Genomic DNA, 18,482 nt, shown 5'->3' with positions numbered 1-18,482 from the left:
GGGTGAAAACCAGGGTAAACAGGTCCAGCTCCCAGCCTTTACTCCCAAGAGAGATGCTCCAGGTCCCCTCATGTTTGGATCCATACACTGGACCTGCTCCAGTAGTTCCCCATCTCTCTTGAACTAGGAATTGCAGAACTGGATAGAGCACTCCAGATGCAGCCTCACCAGGCAGGGTAGAGGGCACCCCAGACAGCGCTGTAGACAGATTTTGTGCCTTTGTGCAAGGCACAGTTTGCAGCACCTGCAGTGCGTAAGGTCTGTCCCTTACTGGGAAATGATCAGCAGCAGCAGACGAGGCCGAGGGGATGGCACCTGGAATCTTAAAGCTGAAACTGGATGCCAAGGACGTGAGCAAACGCTGCTGTCCTCAACAGCAGAGAGAAACACGACTGGGAAGCACAGCCCTGACAAGAAAAGAGGTTGCTGACAGTGCTGTCTCTGCTGCCCATGAGGGCCTTTGGTGGAGGTGAAGGTGATCGCCAGGAACGATAAGGTGCTGCTGACAGGCTCACTGTGAAAATGGTTGGTGTGTTCATTGACTGTGTCATCAATGGGGAGAGTACTGGCCAGTGGTGAGAAAAAACAGCAGTTTGAGGACGTAGTCACACGAGCGGAGACACTGGTGTGATGTGCATTGTGGATATATCAAGATGAAGTCCCTGGCGGTCTCGCAAAACGTCGTGGGTCACCTGAAGAAGACAAAGGCCAGCCCCATCGCTGTCCAGCTGTTGGAGAAGCTCCTGCCCCTCTTTGCTGTGGTAAGGCTGATGGGGGAGCCCAAGCCTCGTGGGCAGGCAGGCGCTGGTTGGGGACAGCTACCTACAAGGACGCAAGTCCTACTCTGCTTCTCCCTACCAGGGCTTCAGCGAGCTGAGAGAGCTCTCCATCAGCCTCTTCAGAGACCTAATGAAGACTGTGGTGAGGAAAAACAAGAGGCAGGTGAAGACAAAAGTGGAAGTGGGCTTGTTCCCTCTCATCTTTCACATGAGCGACCAAATCCACAGCGTGGCCAAGGCACAGATTCCAAAGCTAAGCAGAGATATAGGGATGAAAACCTGAGATGTTTGGGCCAGGGTACTTCCCAGCTTCCTAAGGGCAGGATGACCCCAGGAAGAAAGGAAAAGGCAGGGAGATGCCAGATCTCCTTCCCCAGGCCGTGGTGCCACCTCCCAGTTTCTGCTGTTCTGCAGGCCTCCAGGGAAGCCCTCCTCGCTGCAGCAGAGCTCCTCAAGTGGAAAAAGCTCAAAAACCTGCTGCAGAGCCATCAGACATGGAGGATCGCAGAGTGCTTGGTGAGGACAACCCCTGGAGGAGGGCTGCCCCACGGGTCTGCCCTGTGCGCTCTGCAGCTGTGCCTCACCTGCCCTGCTGCAGCCCGCAGCCCACAGCCTGGAGCTGCATCCTTATTCCCTGTCCTCGAGAAGAGAGCCCCAAGGGCTCTTCTCCACACCCCTCTCCCTGCACACAGCGGGAGGGAGGGCTCTGGGCAGCGGCGGGTGCTGGCAGGCGGGACTGCTCTGGCCAGCTGGGGAGGCTGTGTGACATGCCCATATCCTTGTGCTCTCTCCAGCTACGGCGGGACAGGCGCAGGACCGAAGGGTACTTGAATCAGAGCCTGCCATACCTGGAGGATGCTCAGGCCACCCTGCGAACAACGGCCGTCAGGTTCATCGGTGAGCCACAGCCCCCAGGGTCCCGCTTTTGGCAGCCCAGCCCCAGTCCCGCTGCTGCACCGGCAGCAAGGAGCAGCCCTGTGGCTGCCAGAGCCTCGGCTGCCCCGTGCAGGGCCTTGGCCACTCTCTCCCACCCTTGACCATGCAGGTGGGCTCGGTGGCTGCCTTGCTCAGTCCCACCGGCCTCAGCTACTGCTCTTCCCTGGGGTCAGCCCGGTGAGGGGGAGGAGGGCGTGCAGCCCAGCCAGCTGAGCTGGGGGCTGTGCTGCTGGGAGCACGCTGGGGAGTGGGGGGTCTGATGTAGCTCTGTCCCTAGGGCTTGCTGGGCAGCTCCTGAGGGACCAAAGGGAGGAGAAGCTGGCTGAGATCTGCAGCAGTGAGTAGGGAGCATGGGCTGGAGGGGATGCCTGGTGGTTTTCGCAGACACGGCAGTTCATCTCTGCTCCGTTTCTTTCCATCACAGCCCTTCAGGCCTTGGAGGAAGACAGTGGACCCTCCATCTGTTCCCTGGCAGCTCAGACCACCTCCATCCTGAGCACTCCAAGGGTGCGGCAAACGACACGATGCACCCTGCGATCACTGTGCTGCTGGTGCTGCTAAGCCAGGCAGAGGTGCAGCTCTTCTCCAGAGAACGGCTGCAATTCAATAAAGCTGGAACAAGAAGCCTGAACCCAGGGTGTCTTTCCCCAGTAGAACTGACGGGCAGCGAGGAGAGGGCATGAGATGGGTGGTCCCAGCTCTGACCTCCCTGTAGTTCTCCGGGCATCCCAGCGACACCACAGTATCTGCTTCTACTGCACTGCCACGTCCCTGCACCATGATGCACTCAGGTCCCCGGGCCTACAGCTCCCAGCATGCCCCGGGAACAACCTGGCCATGGGGCGGCCCCGGGCCTACAGCTCCCAGCATGCCCCGGGAACAGCCTGGCCATGGGGCGGCCCCGGGCCTACAGCTCCCAGCATGCCCTGGGAACAACCTGGCCATGGGGTGGCCCCGGGCCTACAGCTCCCAGCATGCCCCGGGAACAACCTGGCCATGGGGCGGCCCCGGGCCTACAGCTCCCAGCATGCCCCGGGGCACGCCTTCTCCCAGCAGGCCATGGGACATCCCTGCCCAGCAGTCAGGCCCTGGGGGGACACCAGCCCCCAGCCCGGGCCCTGTAGGCCCCATGGCCCCTTCCCGGGACTGCCTGAGCACAGGCCCCGGCCCCGGAGCCCCCGTGGGCAGAGACGAGGGGAAGGGAGGCACTGAGCGGCAGGGAGAGGTGGGTCAAGGCGGAGGGGTGGCCGGAGAGGGGCAGGGAGAGCGGGGGGGGCTGGGCAGGGATGGAGAAAGGACAGGGACTGACGAGGAGCGGGCAGAGGGATGCAGCGGGACAGAGACAGAGGGGCAGGGGGGTGCCGCAAGGGATGCAGGATCAGCAGCAGGAGAGAGGGCTAGGGAGAGGAGCGGAGGGGCGGGAAGGGGGACGGAGGCACAGACCAGCAGAGGCAGGGCGAGGGGACAGGATCCGTGAGCGGCTTGTGACTTTGGCAGTGGGCAGCAAAGCTGCTTCTGTGGGTCTTTCCTTTCCCCCTCTGCCCTTATCCCCTCCCCACCCTTCCCCTCGGTGAGGCTGTGTCTGTGGTGTGCCTGCTCTGGTGAAAGGAGCTCCTGCACCAGCCTGAGGGCAAAAGAAGAGGGGCAAGGAGCGAGCTTAGTTTGTCGCAGTCCTTAGTTTGCAGGTTTCATGTATCGGCCCTCTTCAGAAAACACAGCGTGTCTGTGTGTCAGTGGTGCCGGCAGATTTTTATTCTTTATAGCAATTCCTTTAAATACCGGGCTTCATGCAGAAGGTTCACACGGTGCTGTGCTTGTAGTAAACGGAATTGCTTTTATGCATGCTGCATTCTGGAGGTGGCAAGTGCCAGGTTAGAGATGAAGATGGAAATGAAAGCAAGTGACGCACACGCAGTGGTGATCCTGCCACAAGCATGCTGTGTATTGGCCTGGGAGAACGCTGCAGGGACTCTCAGAAGTCAAGGTTTTCAGTGCTGTTTCTGTGTTTGATACCCAAGGGATGGCTTCCCTCTGCATGCGTTTCTGGGCAGGCGTGTGCGTGGAACATAGGGGTGTCTCTGTGCCGTAAGTGGGACTGATGGCAGCTTTTCATTTCATTCCAACTCAAAAGTAAAGAAAGATTGTACCTGCAAAAGAATTCAAACAGCCGTCTTTGTTTCCCAGAGCGAGCATACAAGCATGGGGGAGCGGTTTGCAGGTTCAGAACTTCAGCCAGCTCTGGATGGTAAACCCTCAGGAGAGGAAAGAGAAGCCCCACTTTTTTAACTACAGCTCTGCTTCCCTTAATGTGTCTTCTTGTTAGATTGTGTCGGTAGTCAGATTAAAAGCACATGATTAAACTGTGCTTGTTCATGAAGATATTTGAGGGTTATTTACGGCCTTAAATCCTCTTACGAGTGGGGCACTCTCTTGCCCTGTGGGCAGTACAATGTCGTGACTGGTAATTTTCCTTTTCTTGCCTAGTGTACGGATGCATTTCTGAAGGCGAGTGTTGGGTCTTATTGGCGCCGCACAAGAAACCAACGTGTGAAACCCAGACATTCACTGTTAGAAACAGGAAGAAGCTATGGGCCCTTGCTTCAGATTCTGCAAAAGATGTACCAAGGCTGAGGAAGTGGCAAAAAGGGAAGAAATGCCGTAGCATAACTTTGGGATGGCAGGTGAGGTTTCCATCAGTGTTCCTCAAACGTAGCAGCCTCATTTGGTTTGCGGATGTGGTATTGAACTCAAACTGCGAGACTGGTTTCCTTTATTGCGGGTGGTACTGTAGCGCACATACCTTTCATGTCCCAAGGAAGTTGCCAAGGCTGTAGTTAACCTTCCGCAGAACCACCTCAAATTTTCCGTAGCGCGTGATTTCCTTCAACAGTCAAGTCCAGGTCTGTGGCATACAATAACCCCTACCCCGTTTGGGATCTGGATGTGGTTGATTTTTAATTCAGACTTATCTGCTGTTAGAGATGTTTGGGTTTTGGTCCAAATAGGGAAATGCTGATTGTGTGCATTCTTTTGCTTTTTCCATAGTGTTGTTCCATGTTTAGTCATTTGTTCCTTACAAAAATAATGTATGGGTGTCTATGAAGCTGGAGGCGTTTACGTTCTTGTGGCTGAATGTAGCAGTGGAGCTATCTTGCTGTACTTAAAGCAAGAGCAGCTTAATGTAACTTCACTTAAAATCTGGTCTTGGTAGGCAAATCCTACCCTGATAAGCATTTAAAACAAGCAAACAAAAAATTCAAATCTGTGACAAGGTATAGGTGGAGCACCTGAACTGGTGCAAGGCAGCAGTTCTCTCGCTGATACCCACACATTGCAGGTTGCCATCACGACCTTGAAATAGTGCACCATTAATGTTAACTACTAGCAGCGACCTTGAAATAGTGCGCCATTAATGTTAACTACTAGCAGCGACCTTGAAATAGTGCGCCATTAATGTTAACTACTAGCAGCTTGTGAACCTAACAGTCAAGGTAGAAAATAATTTCCCACTGCCACCTTTTTTTAGTTTTCTTTTATGTTTTAAAGTGTCTGATTTGATACTTTCCGGTGTATTTGAAACCTGTGTCATATCCTACGTAGTTTGTGACAAGTGTGTGGCAGATGGGACTTTTCTGCTTGGAGAGGTGGTGAGATGGAGAGTGGAGAATGGTTATATGGCACAAGCGCAGAAGTATAAAAAGGGATTAAGAGGCTTGTGTACCTTGCTGCCAGTTCAGTGGCATGAGAATTCCTGTAACGACAAATTCCTTCTGGCTCTGAAGGAAGGAACGTGCCAGCCTGCTGGGTTTCCAACCAGAGCAACACTAGCAACGGATGTTGTTCCCAAATGGTGAGGTGGTTGTAAGCTTCATCAGTAGTAGAAGCTGTGGAGAAAGTCAGGAATCGTCTGCCGTTCTGCAAGTCAAGTGCTTGGCTCTTTTGTCACTAGTGTTGATTTAAGGGTGCATCGCTTATAAAGAGCACTTGACCTTTGTAATTCTTCATACTGCTAAGTTCTGGGTGCCATCAGAGAACCACTGTGCTGTGAAGGCCCTGTAAACATACGGCGATGTTTGTGTTTATCCATTTTGCCTTCCCTTAGATGATGTTATTTTGTCATTTGAAACCTTAGTGGCAGGATTTGGGGCTTTATCCTGATCAGGCATCTAAGGGCCAGCTCTCGGCTGCAGCTGCAGCAGAAGTGTTCAGGTGGTTTGAGCACCAAATGAAACTTCCACTTGGCTGTCATTTTGGCTTTTCCCTTCCTCTTTAAAATTTATATTTTAATTAAGAGTTTTAAGTATTTGGCTTCCTTACAGAAAAAACCCCCAGTGCTATCCTTGTCCTGTTATGATAAGGCCCTAATCTGGAGGGCAGAAAGCAGAGACCACCAGGAAGATGTTGAGAGGAAGGGGAAGAATGTTAGAGCCATGAGTTGGGTGTTCTGAGATCTGAGGAGATGGAAAAGGTGCCTCCCAGGTAGCTAAAGGGAAGCACAGGAGAGCAGCTGGGAGCCAGAAGTGTGGTGTGGGCATATGGAAGTGCTACGCTGTGGTGTGTTAGGCAAATTATTTTTAGGAACTTTCTCATTTGTTGTCATTTCCCAGGCTCCTGAGGTGCAGGAATGCTGGAGGCAAGAAGCTGCCAGCATCAACTACGTGGAAAATGAACACTTCTATCTCCATTTCACTTTCCTCACTTCTGTGTTGCGGTGGCAGGGCAGTACAGACCCTGACCCGGACCCGGACCCTGACCCTGACCCTGCGAGTACGCAGGCAGCTTGTGTGGCCAGTGCCGGTGTGGTTCTGGCACAGAGGATCAAGCGCTTCCTGCTTCAGAGCTGTCAGGCTGACACTCTTCAGCACTCAATGAAGCTCTAAATTACAGCTAAAGGAGGACAGAAATTTTGCTTCAGAGCTTGATAATGTCGTTCTGATCCATCCTTTTGCTTGTTCAGTGGCTACAGAAGGGAACCACTGCCTTGGTAGGGGCATCCATTGAGTTCTTCGTGTGTGATATTAGAGGATCATTGTGTCTGTTTACGCATGAGACCATTACAGTAGGTGTTTTGAAGATGTTCACGTGTGGTACATAAAACCTTTGCCAGTAAAACAGTAAATCCACGCAGTGGGGTCTAAAGCACACAGATCCAGTGCGATCCTCCAAAGAGCTTTGAAAGTGTCTCCCCAAGGGTACAGACCTGGCTGTTGGTGATTCTGTTGAACTGCCAGTTGCTTGGTTGAAGTTGCTATGTCAGAAGTCATCTTCTGGGGGCCGAATGCTGCAAATGGTAGAATGTTTAAGGAAGCAAATGAATAACCTTCAGACTTGATTTTACTCTTTTAACAGATTGTACACAAATGGGAGGCCTGAGCAGGCTGCCTTTAGCAGGGGAACGTGACCTGACTGCACAGGAGGCAAGGAACTCCCTTCTCTCGCTGACCATGAGCCCTCAGTTTCAAGGCAGATGTGAAGAGGAATATTTGACCCGTGGGAAATGCAACTTCAGATACGTAAGCCAGGTGGGACTGCCATGTGAGCCCTGTGATAGGAGCCGTGTATCCCAACCGTGAACGTAGAGGCTGGGCCCAGTTTTTAGCTTGGTTCAATATGAGCTCTGCTGACTGATTCTGTGATCAAGAGCAGGCAAGTCTGCCCCCTGAGAGGATGTTGTCGTGGGTGGAAGGGTTGAAGTGCAGTGACTGCGTCAACAAACAGGTGGTTTGAAAAGTCTTTTGGGCAAGGATCTGGTACGCTGGTGTAATGCCTTTTCCCTTTACAAAGGTGTCCAGTAAACACAAGTGTTCCTGCATGTGTCCAGTAGCGCAGAGACCTCTGTACTTTCTTTGGACTGATTGTTGTGTAAGATCTGGGGGTTTTGGGAGAGTTCTGAAAATTGTTCAGAAGGTGTCTTGAATGTTGGGTGAAATGGGTCATCACTTCCATAAACCTCTAGCCTGTAAAGAAGAGCCATGGATGTAAGGAGATTTTCTTTTTTTCTCTCCTTATTGTTACTGGGAGGAAAAGCAGTGATTAACTATTGACCTGTGATACCCCCAGGTGCAGACTGTGCAGTGCGTTTGAGGTGGATCGCTCCTGTACTGCCAAGACTGAGCCCAGACTCCTCGATGCTTTGCACACTGGCACTGGAAGTCCTTGTGCAGCTGTGGGTACTGGCTTTCTGTGCTGCAGTGTGAAAAACACAAAACACCGGGGTTGGGGTTTGCAGAGAAGTGGGAAAAAGTTGATTATTTTGTGCTAGGAAGAGAATGTCCTGTAGTTTTCAGACTTTGCACCTCTCCACTTGGAATTTAAAAGCTGCTTTTAACTCTGCTGCTATGTTTCAGTGGGCGGGAAGGTGTCCGGTTGTCACAGATGATGCGTCCCATCAAGAAGGATCTTTCCCTTCTGAGTTGAGCTTTCTTTGCTTGGCGTGGAAAGTGCCTTAAGCTGAACGATTTCAGATGGCAGTGAAGGAATTACATCGACATGGGGATTTAGCAACAAACCCAAAGGTATGTCGTCTTACATTTCAGTATATGATTTTTTAAAATCAGGATTTGCTGGGTTTTGAGCAGGAGACCCATTTTGCATGTGCCTACATAAACCCCATTTTCATGGATAGATGCATGCAGTATGTTTTGTGATGTGATACTCAATTACGTATAAGCTGTTCTATGCTGTGATCTTCTGGGCTTGTCGTAGTCCTTTGAAACACAGCCCTGTGCATCAAGGGGGCAAGCTGTGTCACCTGCTTTCCCCCACAACATAGAGCAATGTAACTGTCATAAATACAGGCTGAGCAAAACTAGTTGAGAGATTTGTGGGCTACTGTTAGCATCACAGTGGGCCAGGAATTAGCCCATGCTTACTAATAAGTTCCTGTATTTTAATTATCCTACGCCACCCGAGGGGCAGGACAGTGTCAGGGCACTTCCCCAGGGCATAAAACTGGACATGTCTGCTTCTCTCCGAGGGTCCGCTATGTACAAAGCATCCTTCAGCACTATCTGGGTGCCTGGTGTTCTCAAAGGGTCCCAAATGGATAAAGTTCACTCCTGCTGCCTGCTTGTCAGCAGGAACTCTGTCTGCAGCTGTGCTTCTGTGCGGTGAGAAACTTCCTCATGTTCTTTGCTTGGCAGACCTGGCGTGTCTTCTGTCTTCCTTTGCTTCCTTTCGATTCAGTGTTTCAGCGATGGTTAGATATGGAGCAAAGATTTCTTAGGCTTGTGTCTCGCCAGCTTTCAGTAAAGATACTAAACCTATTTAGACTTGGGTAACTGAACAGCTCTTCTGGCTTCCTATCCTCAGGAGTGTCAACAGGGGAGACATAGATGTTCATCTTTGCGTACCTCTCGGACCACTGATGGTTGGATTTCCATGCTTGTGCTTGAGAACAGCTTCACGCTCAGGTTCTCAAGGCCAGTGTTTGGGAGGTTAACGGAACATGCTAGCGGGTGGTGTGGCAGGCTCTGTGAGGAAAGCTCAAGACTTAATTGCAGAACTGGTATCTCCAGTGGAGGTATTTCAGTTATGTTGCATTGGAGTTGGTATTGGCATGTGGCATGGGGTACTCACGTATTGAGGTATTTACTGTCAGTGAAGAGGTTCCGTAGTTGCTTTCTTATGGAAAAGACTGGTTTTCCATGCTTGTAATTCTATAAATAAGTCGTATATCTAAACCGCGGCATTTTTATTCAAAAAGAGGACAGATGCAGTCTGCTCTCTGGAAGTCCAAGGGAGCAGTTCTGCTGCCCCCCCTCCTTACTTCTCAAGAATCAAACCTCTTAACATGTCACGATGGCCATGGCCCAGATGGCCTCCAGCCATCACATCACCCACAAGTCCTTCTCTGTTAGCAAACAACAGCTGCAGGGTGCTCCTTCCCTAGCAGGCTCCCTCACCAGCTGGGTCAGGAAGGTCTCGTCCGCACAGCTCAGGAAGCTCCTAGAGCCTTTCCTCTCTGCTGTACTGTATTTCCAGCAGACATCTGGGAAGCTCAATTCCCTCATGAGAACAAGGGTAGCGATGGTGAGATTTCTCCCAGCTGCTGATTGATAGAATATTTCATCTGCCTCTTCATCCTGCTGTGGTGGTCTTAAGAGCCTCCCACCATGACATCTGCATTGCTGGCCTTTCCCCTCGTTCGTACCCATAAACACTCGGCCCTTTCATCACTATCATCAAGCTCTAGACAGTCAAAACACTCCTTAGCGCAGTGTCAGTCTCGGTCTCCACTGGAAGCCCTGCCTTCCTGGGGTGGGGTGTGCCAGGGGGGTGCTTGGGTGGGTGGCAGCATGCCGGGGGCATGGCTGCCCTGAGGAGGCTGGGCTGTGAGGTCACAAGCCCCAGTGTTCCACACCATGATACGTTGTGCCGTGGGCGTGGTCCATCAGTGCCAGCAGCAGCAGCAGCAGTGGTGACTGCAGCAGCAGCAGCAGCAGCAGCAGCAGCAGCAGCATGGTGCAGGCACAGGGGGCTGTGTCCCTCTCCTGCATCCTTATCCTCTTCCTCCTGGTGGCCCTGCAAGCCCAGGACACTTGGGCTGCTCCGTGGCGATTAGGTAGGTTGGCGGGTGAGGGCTGGAACCCAACCCTGGGCAGTGTGGTGTGGCAGCCTTCCCCGGCCTGCGAGTCGGGGCCAGAGCTGCACAGCAGGGCCAGGCATTAGTCCACGGGAGTGCTTGTCCTCTGGCTGGGTCACAGCCGTGCCTGGTGCCGTGACTCCACTGCTCCTGGGCTGCGCTCTGGCTATCAGCTTTGGGGACATCTGTCCTTGGGAGATGTCCATTCAGGAAGGCGGGAGCATTCCTGCTCTAGCCCTGCAGTGCTCTCCTTGGGCAACCCCAGGTCCCCAACACACAGCCCCATCTCGCAGGCCAGGGGAAGTAACAGGGCAGCTGTGGTGCAGCAGACTCTCAGTAGTCTCAGAAGTAGGCACTTCTCCATGAGACAAAAAAAAAGGTGATTTTTTTTTTCCCTCCAGTCCTTTCCTGTGGGCTTCTTTAGTGCCCAGTAGAGTTGTCCCAGTAAGAATTCCTAAGAGGCTGTATGTTTGTCCACCTGGTCTTTGAAGGGTGTTGCACGTGGCCTGGAAACAGTACTTTGAAAGCTTTCCGGTCCCAGCCAACAGGTGTGTCACATTAAGAAGGGGGATTCCTCAAACCCTTCATATTTGATCAACCTGTCAATTTCCCCAGACAGACGATACCCTCATGGCCGACCAGCTAGCCCGCTACCTGCGTTTTGACAGCCCACTGTAGACGAGAGTGATTCAACTAACCTATTCAACGTCACTGAGCCAGATCCTTATATCAGTTATTCAGATCTCCAGAGACTTACACAAGCTCAAGATTTTTATTATACAAACTGCTAGTTTATGAAAGGATAAGGTTCAAAGACTGCTGGTGATAATATAGTAACTGCAAATCAAGCTTAAAACAACGCACCTAATAAAAGCTGGTATGAGATAGTCACTGAATATAGTTCTTACCCAGTTGGCATCTCTATGTGGGAGAAGACAGGTTCAGCCTGTCGACAGATCCCCGAAGATACGATGGAATCTTCCCTCCCTTCCCCCGTCCAGTGCACACTTCTTATACCTCATAGTATATTGAACCTTCCTTATCATACACAGGACTGATTACATGTTTCTTGCTTCTACAGCAAAATTGTACCCATCCTGAGACAGCAGTGCTGAAGGTCTTTATGCATGCTCTCCGGGCAGGGTTTTGCCCTCTTCTGGAGGGACCTATTTGGGTTGGAGGTCGTGACCTCCCACTGCCACATTTGTCTTTGTCCTATTTTCACCTAATTTTCTGTTGATGTCAGCGGATGGCAAGGTCTTGTCAGCTTGTATTCTCTCTCGCGACCAAAACTTTCCTCACTTGAAGGCTTCGATCTGCATTGCTTAGATAATGGTGTTCTTACTGCTCTCTGGTCTTTGTTTCCCGGCTTTCCTAAGGCTGCCTCCCTTCATGAGAAGTCCCTTCATGCATAACTGCTTCAGAGAGTGGGTCAGCTTGACCGGAACTTTGTGCACAGATTTGTTTCACGTGTAGTTACCCTCTAAACCAGAGTGTAGTAATTTGGGAGTTGAGACAACAACTTCCCCCTTTTGGGCTTATTTTGGTCCCAGACCAGTGCGTTTTCTTGACACTCAGGTGGAGCCTGAGTGACTCCAGCCCTACCCATTGTAGTTACTATTGGTATTGCGTGCCCTGTGAGGTGTGGCAGTACCTGGGAGGCGGGTGACTTTGGGGCGGAGGTGTGTGATTTCATGGGAGCTTCTCTGTTCTGTTTGTTTACAGGCCTGGCTGCAGGCGATGGATATGCAGCTTCCCAGCGGGTTGCCAGGGCTGACGGGCTGGGAGACGGCATGGGTACGTGACGGCTTCTTACTTGGAGAGCTGCCCGCTCCAAGCCCAAATGTGAGCGAGGCGTCCCTTGCAGGTGTGGCAGTATAGACCTTTGTCATTGCGTGTGCCATGTCATGACATGATCCCCTCAAAGGTTCTGCGCTTCCGTTGTGCCAGCGTCTGTCACAGTGCATGTCACAAACTTCTCATGGGTGTTTGGTTGCAGCTGTGGCTCCAGCTCCTGCTCTGGATCCTGTGCTGGAGCTCACCTGGTATGCCAGGGGCGCATCGTCAGTCCTGGCTGAGTTCACAGACGAAGCACTCCTGCTAAGTATCTTATTAGTGAGAGCTTTAACTTGATACTTTCTTTCACGTGCCTCAAGGAAGAAAACGTGTTGGCAATACAGAGAAGCCTCCCCACGTGTCATCGCCAGACCTAGAGGAAATCATGAAAGATCTGGATAAAGCAGCACCAGGTGGGTATACGTCCCTCTGAACCAGAGAAGTTGGGAAGCTGAGGGCAGAGGCATGTGTGGAGAAGCCGTAGCCTCCACAAGCAGAAAGGGATCGATCAGAGCCTTGCTGCACTGATGCTGGATTTCATGCCTTGCAAGCACTGGTGAGCTGCAGAGATGGTCCGGAGTCTCTGCTGCGGCTTGTGGTTCAGGCTGAGTCCCAGGCACAGCTGCGGCCCTGGTGACACCGTTCCCAGCCAGAGCTGTTGTGGGCAGCTGTTGGTACCCAGCTGGCAGGAACTGGAGATGCTCGTGCCTTGCTGCCAGTTGCCGGAGGGGAGACTGCCCGTGGGTGGCCGAGAGGATGCACAGGCAGCTTGGGGTCACTGAGCCTGGCAGCCTTTGCTGCGTCTGTAGGCATGCCCTGGCCAGGATCGCAGCAGCCCCAGCTTCACAGCCTGGTTCATGCCCGTTGTTGTCCCTGACGGGTAGAAGACTCTCCGTGACACCTTGGGGGCAGGGAGAGGTGGGGGCTGGACACCCAGCTTCAGGCAGGACGCCTGACTTGAAGGCAGCTAAACTGAAGGGCTGTGCATTGAGTCAGTGGTGCTTTACCTCTTTCTAGTTGTGGTTTTGGTACCTTGGTCATGCTTTTCCTCTTGTTTTGGGAGACCGTGGGCTCTTCTATGCCTCAGCTAACACTGGTGAAGGACTTTACTAAATACGCGTGCTTCCCAGGCAGGGTTTTGCCCTCTTCTGGAGGGACCTATTTGGGTGGGAGGTCGTGACCTCCCACTGCCACATTTGTCTTTGTCCTATTTTCACCTAATTTTCTGTTGATGTCAGCGGATGGCAAGGTCTTGTCAGCTTGCATTCTCTCGCGACCAAAACTTTCCTCACTTGAAGGCTTCGCTCTGCATTGCTTAGATAATGGTGTTCTTACTGCTCTCTGGTCTTTGTTTCCCGGCTTTCCTAAGGCTGCCTCCCTTCATGAGAAGTCCCTTCATGCATAACTGCTTCAGAGAGTGGGTCAGCTTGACCTGAACTTTGTGCACAGATTTGTTTCACGTGTAGTTACCCTCTAAACCAGAGTGTAGTAATTTGGGAGTTGAGACAACAACTTCCCCCTTTTGGGCTTATTTTGGTCCCAGACCAGTGCGTTTTCTTGACACTCAGGTGGAGCCTGAGTGACTCCAGCCCTACACGTTGTAGTTACTATTGGTATTGCGTGCCCTGTGAGGTGTGGCAGTACCTGGGAGGCGGGTGACTTTGGGGCGGAGGTGTGTGATTTCATGGGAGCTTCTCTGTTCTGTTTGTTTATAGGCCTGGCTGCAAGCGATGGATATGCAGCTTCCCAGCGGGGTGCCAGGGCTGACGGGCTGGGAGACGGCATGGGTACGTGATGGCTTCTTACTTGGAGAGCTGCCCGCTCCAAGCCCAAATGTGAGCGAGGCGTCCCTTGCAGGTGTGGCAGTATAGACCTTTGTCATTGCGTGTGCCATGTCATGACATGATCCCCTCAAAGGTTCTGCTCTTCCGTTGTGCCAGCGTCTGTCACAGTGCATGTCACAAACTTCTCATGGGTGTTTGGTTGCAGCTGTGGCTCCAGCTCCTGGTCTGGATCCTGTGCTGGAGCTCACCTGGTATGCCAGGGGCGCATCGTCAGTCCTGGCTGAGTTCACAGACGAAGCACTCCTGCTAAGTATCTTATTAGTGAGAGCTTTAACTTGATACTTTCTTTCACGTGCCTCAAGGAAGAAAACCTGTTGGCAATACAGAGAAGCCTCCCCACGTGTCATCGCCAGACCTAGAGGAAATCATGAAAGATCTGTATAAAGCAGCACCAGGTGGGTATACGTCCCTCTGAACCAGAGAAGTTGGGAAGCTGAGGGCAGAGGCATGTGTGGAGAAGCCGTAGCCTCCACAAGCAGAAAGGGATCGATCAGAGCCTTGCTGCACTGATGCTGGATTTCATGCCTTGCAAGCACTGGTGAGCTGCAGAGATGGTCCGGAGTCTCTGCTGCGGCTTGTGGTTCAGGCTGAGTCCCAGGCACAGCTGCGGCCCTGGTGACACCGTTCCCGGCCAGAGCTGTTGTGGGCAGCTGTTGGTACCCAGCTGGCAGGAACTGGAGATGCTCGTGCCTTGCTGCCAGTTGCCGGAGGGGAGACTGCCCGTGGGTGGCCGAGAGGATGCACAGGCAGCTTGGGGTCACTGAGCCTGGCAGCCTTTGCTGCGTCTGTAGGCATGCCCTGGCCAGGATCGCAGCAGCCCCAGCTTCACAGCCTCCTTCATGCCCGTTGTTGTCCCTGACGGGTAGAAGACTCTCCGTGACACCTTGGGGGCAGGGAGAGGTGGGGGCTGGACACCCAGCTTCAGGCAGGACGCCTGACTTGAAGGCAGCTAAACTGAAGGGCTGTGCATTGAGTCAGTGGTGCTTTACCTCTTTCTAGTTGTGGTTCTGGTACCTTGGTCATGCTTTTCCTCTTGTTTTGGGAGACCGTGGGCTCTTCTATGCCTCAGCTAACACTGGTGAAGGACTTTACTAAATACGCGTGCTTCCCAGGCAGGGTTTTGCCCTCTTCTGGAGGGACCTATTTGGGTTGGAGGTCGTGACCTCCCACTGCCACATTTGTCTTTGTCCTATTTTCACCTAATTTTCTGTTGATGTCAGCGGATGGCAAGGTCTTGTCAGCTTGTATTCTCTCGCGACCAAAACTTTCCTCACTTGAAGGCTCTGTTCTGCATTGCTTAGATAATGGTGTTCTTACTGCTCTCTGGTCTTTGTTTCCCGGCTTTCCTAAGGCTGCCTCCCTTCATGAGAAGTCCCTTCATGCATAACTGCTTCAGAGAGTGGGTCAGCTTGACCTGAACTTTGTGCACAGATTTGTTTCACGTGTAGTTACCCTCTAAACCAGAGTGTAGTAATTTGGGAGTTGAGACAACAACTTCCCCCTTTTGGGCTTATTTTGGTCCCAGACCAGTGCGTTTTCTTGACACTCAGGTGGAGCCTGAGTGACTCCAGCCCTACACGTTGTAGTCACTATTGGTATTGCGTGCCCTGTGAGGTGTGGCAGTACCTGGGAGGCGGGTGACTTTGGGGCGGAGGTGTGTGATTTCATGGGAGCTTCTCTGTTCTGTTTGTTTACAGGCCTGGCTGCAGGCGATGGATATGCAGCTTCCCAGCGGGTTGCCAGGGCTGATGGGCTGGGAGACGGCATGGGTACGTGACGGCTTCTTACTTGGAGAGCTGCCCGCTCCAAGCCCAAATGTGAGCGAGGCGTCCCTTGCAGGTGTGGGAGTATAGACCTTTGTCATTGCGTGTGCCATGTCATGACATGATCCCCTCAAAGGTTCTGCTCTTCCGTTGTGCCAGCGTCTGTCACAGTGCATGTCACAAACTTCTCATGGGTGTTTGGTTGCAGCTGTGGCTCCAGCTCCTGCTCTGGATCCTGTGCTGGAGCTCACCTGGTATGCCAGGGGCGCATCGTCAGTCCTGGCTGAGTTCACAGACGAAGCACTCCTGCTAAGTATCTTATTAGTGAGAGCTTTAACTTGATACTTTCTTTCACGTGCCTCAAGGAAGAAAACGTGTTGGCAATACAGAGAAGCCTCACCACGTGTCATCGCCAGACCTAGAGGAAATCATGAAAGATCTGGATAAAGCAGCACCAGGTGGGTATACGTCCCTCTGAACCAGAGAAGTTGGGAAGCTGAGGGCAGAGGCATGTGTGGAGAAGCCGTAGCCTCCACAAGCAGAAAGGGATCGATCAGAGCCTTGCTGCACTGATGCTGGATTTCATGCCTTGCAAGCACTGGTGAGCTGCAGAGATGGTCCGGAGTCTCTGCTGCGGCTTGTGGTTCAGGCTGAGTCCCAGGCACAGCTGCGGCCCTGGTGACACCGTTCCCAGCCAGAGCTGTTGTGGGCAGCTGTTGGTACCCAGCTGGCAGGAACTGGAGATGCTCGTGCCTTGCTGCCAGTTGCCGGAGGGGAGACTGCCCGTGGGTGGCCGAGAGGATGCACAGGCAGCTTGGGGTCACTGAGCCTGGCAGCCTTTGCTGCGTCTGTAGGCATGCCCTGGCCAGGATCGCAGCAGCCCCAGCTTCACAGCCTGGTTCATGCCCGTTGTTGTCCCTGACGGGTAGAAGACTCTCCGTGACACCTTGGGGGCAGGGAGAGGTGGGGGCTGGACACCCAGCTTCAGGCAGGACGCCTGACTTGAAGGCAGCTAAACTGAAGGGCTGTGCATTGAGTCAGTGGTGCTTTACCTCTTTCTAGTTGTGGTTTTGGTACCTTGGTCATGCTTTTCCTCTTGTTTTGGGAGACCGTGGGCTCTTCTATGCCTCAGCTAACACTGGTGAAGGACTTTACTAAATACGCGTGCTTCCCAGGCAGGGTTTTGCCCTCTTCTGGAGGGACCTATTTGGGTGGGAGGTCGTGACCTCCCACTGCCACATTTGTCTTTGTCCTATTTTCACCTAATTTTCTGTTGATGTCAGCGGATGGCAAGGTCTTGTCAGCTTGCATTCTCTCGCGACCAAAACTTTCCTCACTTGAAGGCTTCGCTCTGCATTGCTTAGATAATGGTGTTCTTACTGCTCTCTGGTCTTTGTTTCCCGGCTTTCCTAAGGCTGCCTCCCTTCATGAGAAGTCCCTTCATGCATAACTGCTTCAGAGAGTGGGTCAGCTTGACCTGAACTTTGTGCACAGATTTGTTTCACGTGTAGTTACCCTCTAAACCAGAGTGTAGTAATTTGGGAGTTGAGACAACAACTTCCCCCTTTTGGGCTTATTTTGGTCCCAGACCAGTGCGTTTTCTTGACACTCAGGTGGAGCCTGAGTGACTCCAGCCCTACCCATTGTAGTTACTATTGGTATTGCGTGCCCTGTGAGGTGTGGCAGTACCTGGGAGGCGGGTGACTTTGGGGCGGAGGTGTGTGATTTCATGGGAGCTTCTCTGTTCTGTTTGTTTATAGGCCTGGCTGCAAGCGATGGATATGCAGCTTCCCAGCGGGGTGCCAGGGCTGACGGGCTGGGAGACGGCATGGGTACGTGATGGCTTCTTACTTGGAGAGCTGCCCGCTCCAAGCCCAAATGTGAGCGAGGCGTCCCTTGCAGGTGTGGCAGTATAGACCTTTGTCATTGCGTGTGCCATGTCATGACATGATCCCCTCAAAGGTTCTGCTCTTCCGTTGTGCCAGCGTCTGTCACAGTGCATGTCACAAACTTCTCATGGGTGTTTGGTTGCAGCTGTGGCTCCAGCTCCTGGTCTGGATCCTGTGCTGGAGCTCACCTGGTATGCCAGGGGCGCATCGTCAGTCCTGGCTGAGTTCACAGACGAAGCACTCCTGCTAAGTATCTTATTAGTGAGAGCTTTAACTTGATACTTTCTTTCACGTGCCTCAAGGAAGAAAACCTGTTGGCAATACAGAGAAGCCTCCCCACGTGTCATCGCCAGACCTAGAGGAAATCATGAAAGATCTGGATAAAGCAGCACCAGGTGGGTATACGTCCCTCTGAACCAGAGAAGTTGGGAAGCTGAGGGCAGAGGCATGTGTGGAGAAGCCGTAGCCTCCACAAGCAGAAAGGGATCGATCAGAGCCTTGCTGCACTGATGCTGGATTTCATGCCTTGCAAGCACTGGTGAGCTGCAGAGATGGTCCGGAGTCTCTGCTGCGGCTTGTGGTTCAGGCTGAGTCCCAGGCACAGCTGCGGCCCTGGTGACACCGTTCCCGGCCAGAGCTGTTGTGGGCAGCTGTTGGTACCCAGCTGGCAGGAACTGGAGATGCTCGTGCCTTGCTGCCAGTTGCCGGAGGGGAGACTGCCCGTGGGTGGCCGAGAGGATGCACAGGCAGCTTGGGGTCACTGAGCCTGGCAGCCTTTGCTGCGTCTGTAGGCATGCCCTGGCCAGGATCGCAGCAGCCCCAGCTTCACAGCCTCCTTCATGCCCGTTGTT

General features: G+C 52.7%; 1 long non-coding RNA gene across 1 annotated transcript; it reads left to right on the top strand.

The window, feature by feature from the left end:
- The first annotated feature begins 12,074 nt into the window (after positions 1–12,074).
- On the top strand, positions 12,075–16,151 carry LOC129735108 (uncharacterized). Its single transcript, XR_008730561.1, has 4 exons — positions 12,075–12,548; positions 13,851–13,922; positions 14,282–14,374; positions 15,677–16,151. It is a non-coding gene; the product is annotated as an uncharacterized LOC129735108 (long non-coding RNA).
- Positions 16,152–18,482: the final 2,331 nt, after the last annotated feature.

This window comes from Falco cherrug, unplaced genomic scaffold, assembly GCF_023634085.1.
Source record: "Falco cherrug isolate bFalChe1 unplaced genomic scaffold, bFalChe1.pri scaffold_35, whole genome shotgun sequence".
Lineage (NCBI taxonomy): Eukaryota > Metazoa > Chordata > Aves > Falconiformes > Falconidae > Falco > Falco cherrug.
Note: the sequence above shows the minus strand (reverse complement) of the source record. Positions and strands in the feature narration are given on the sequence as shown.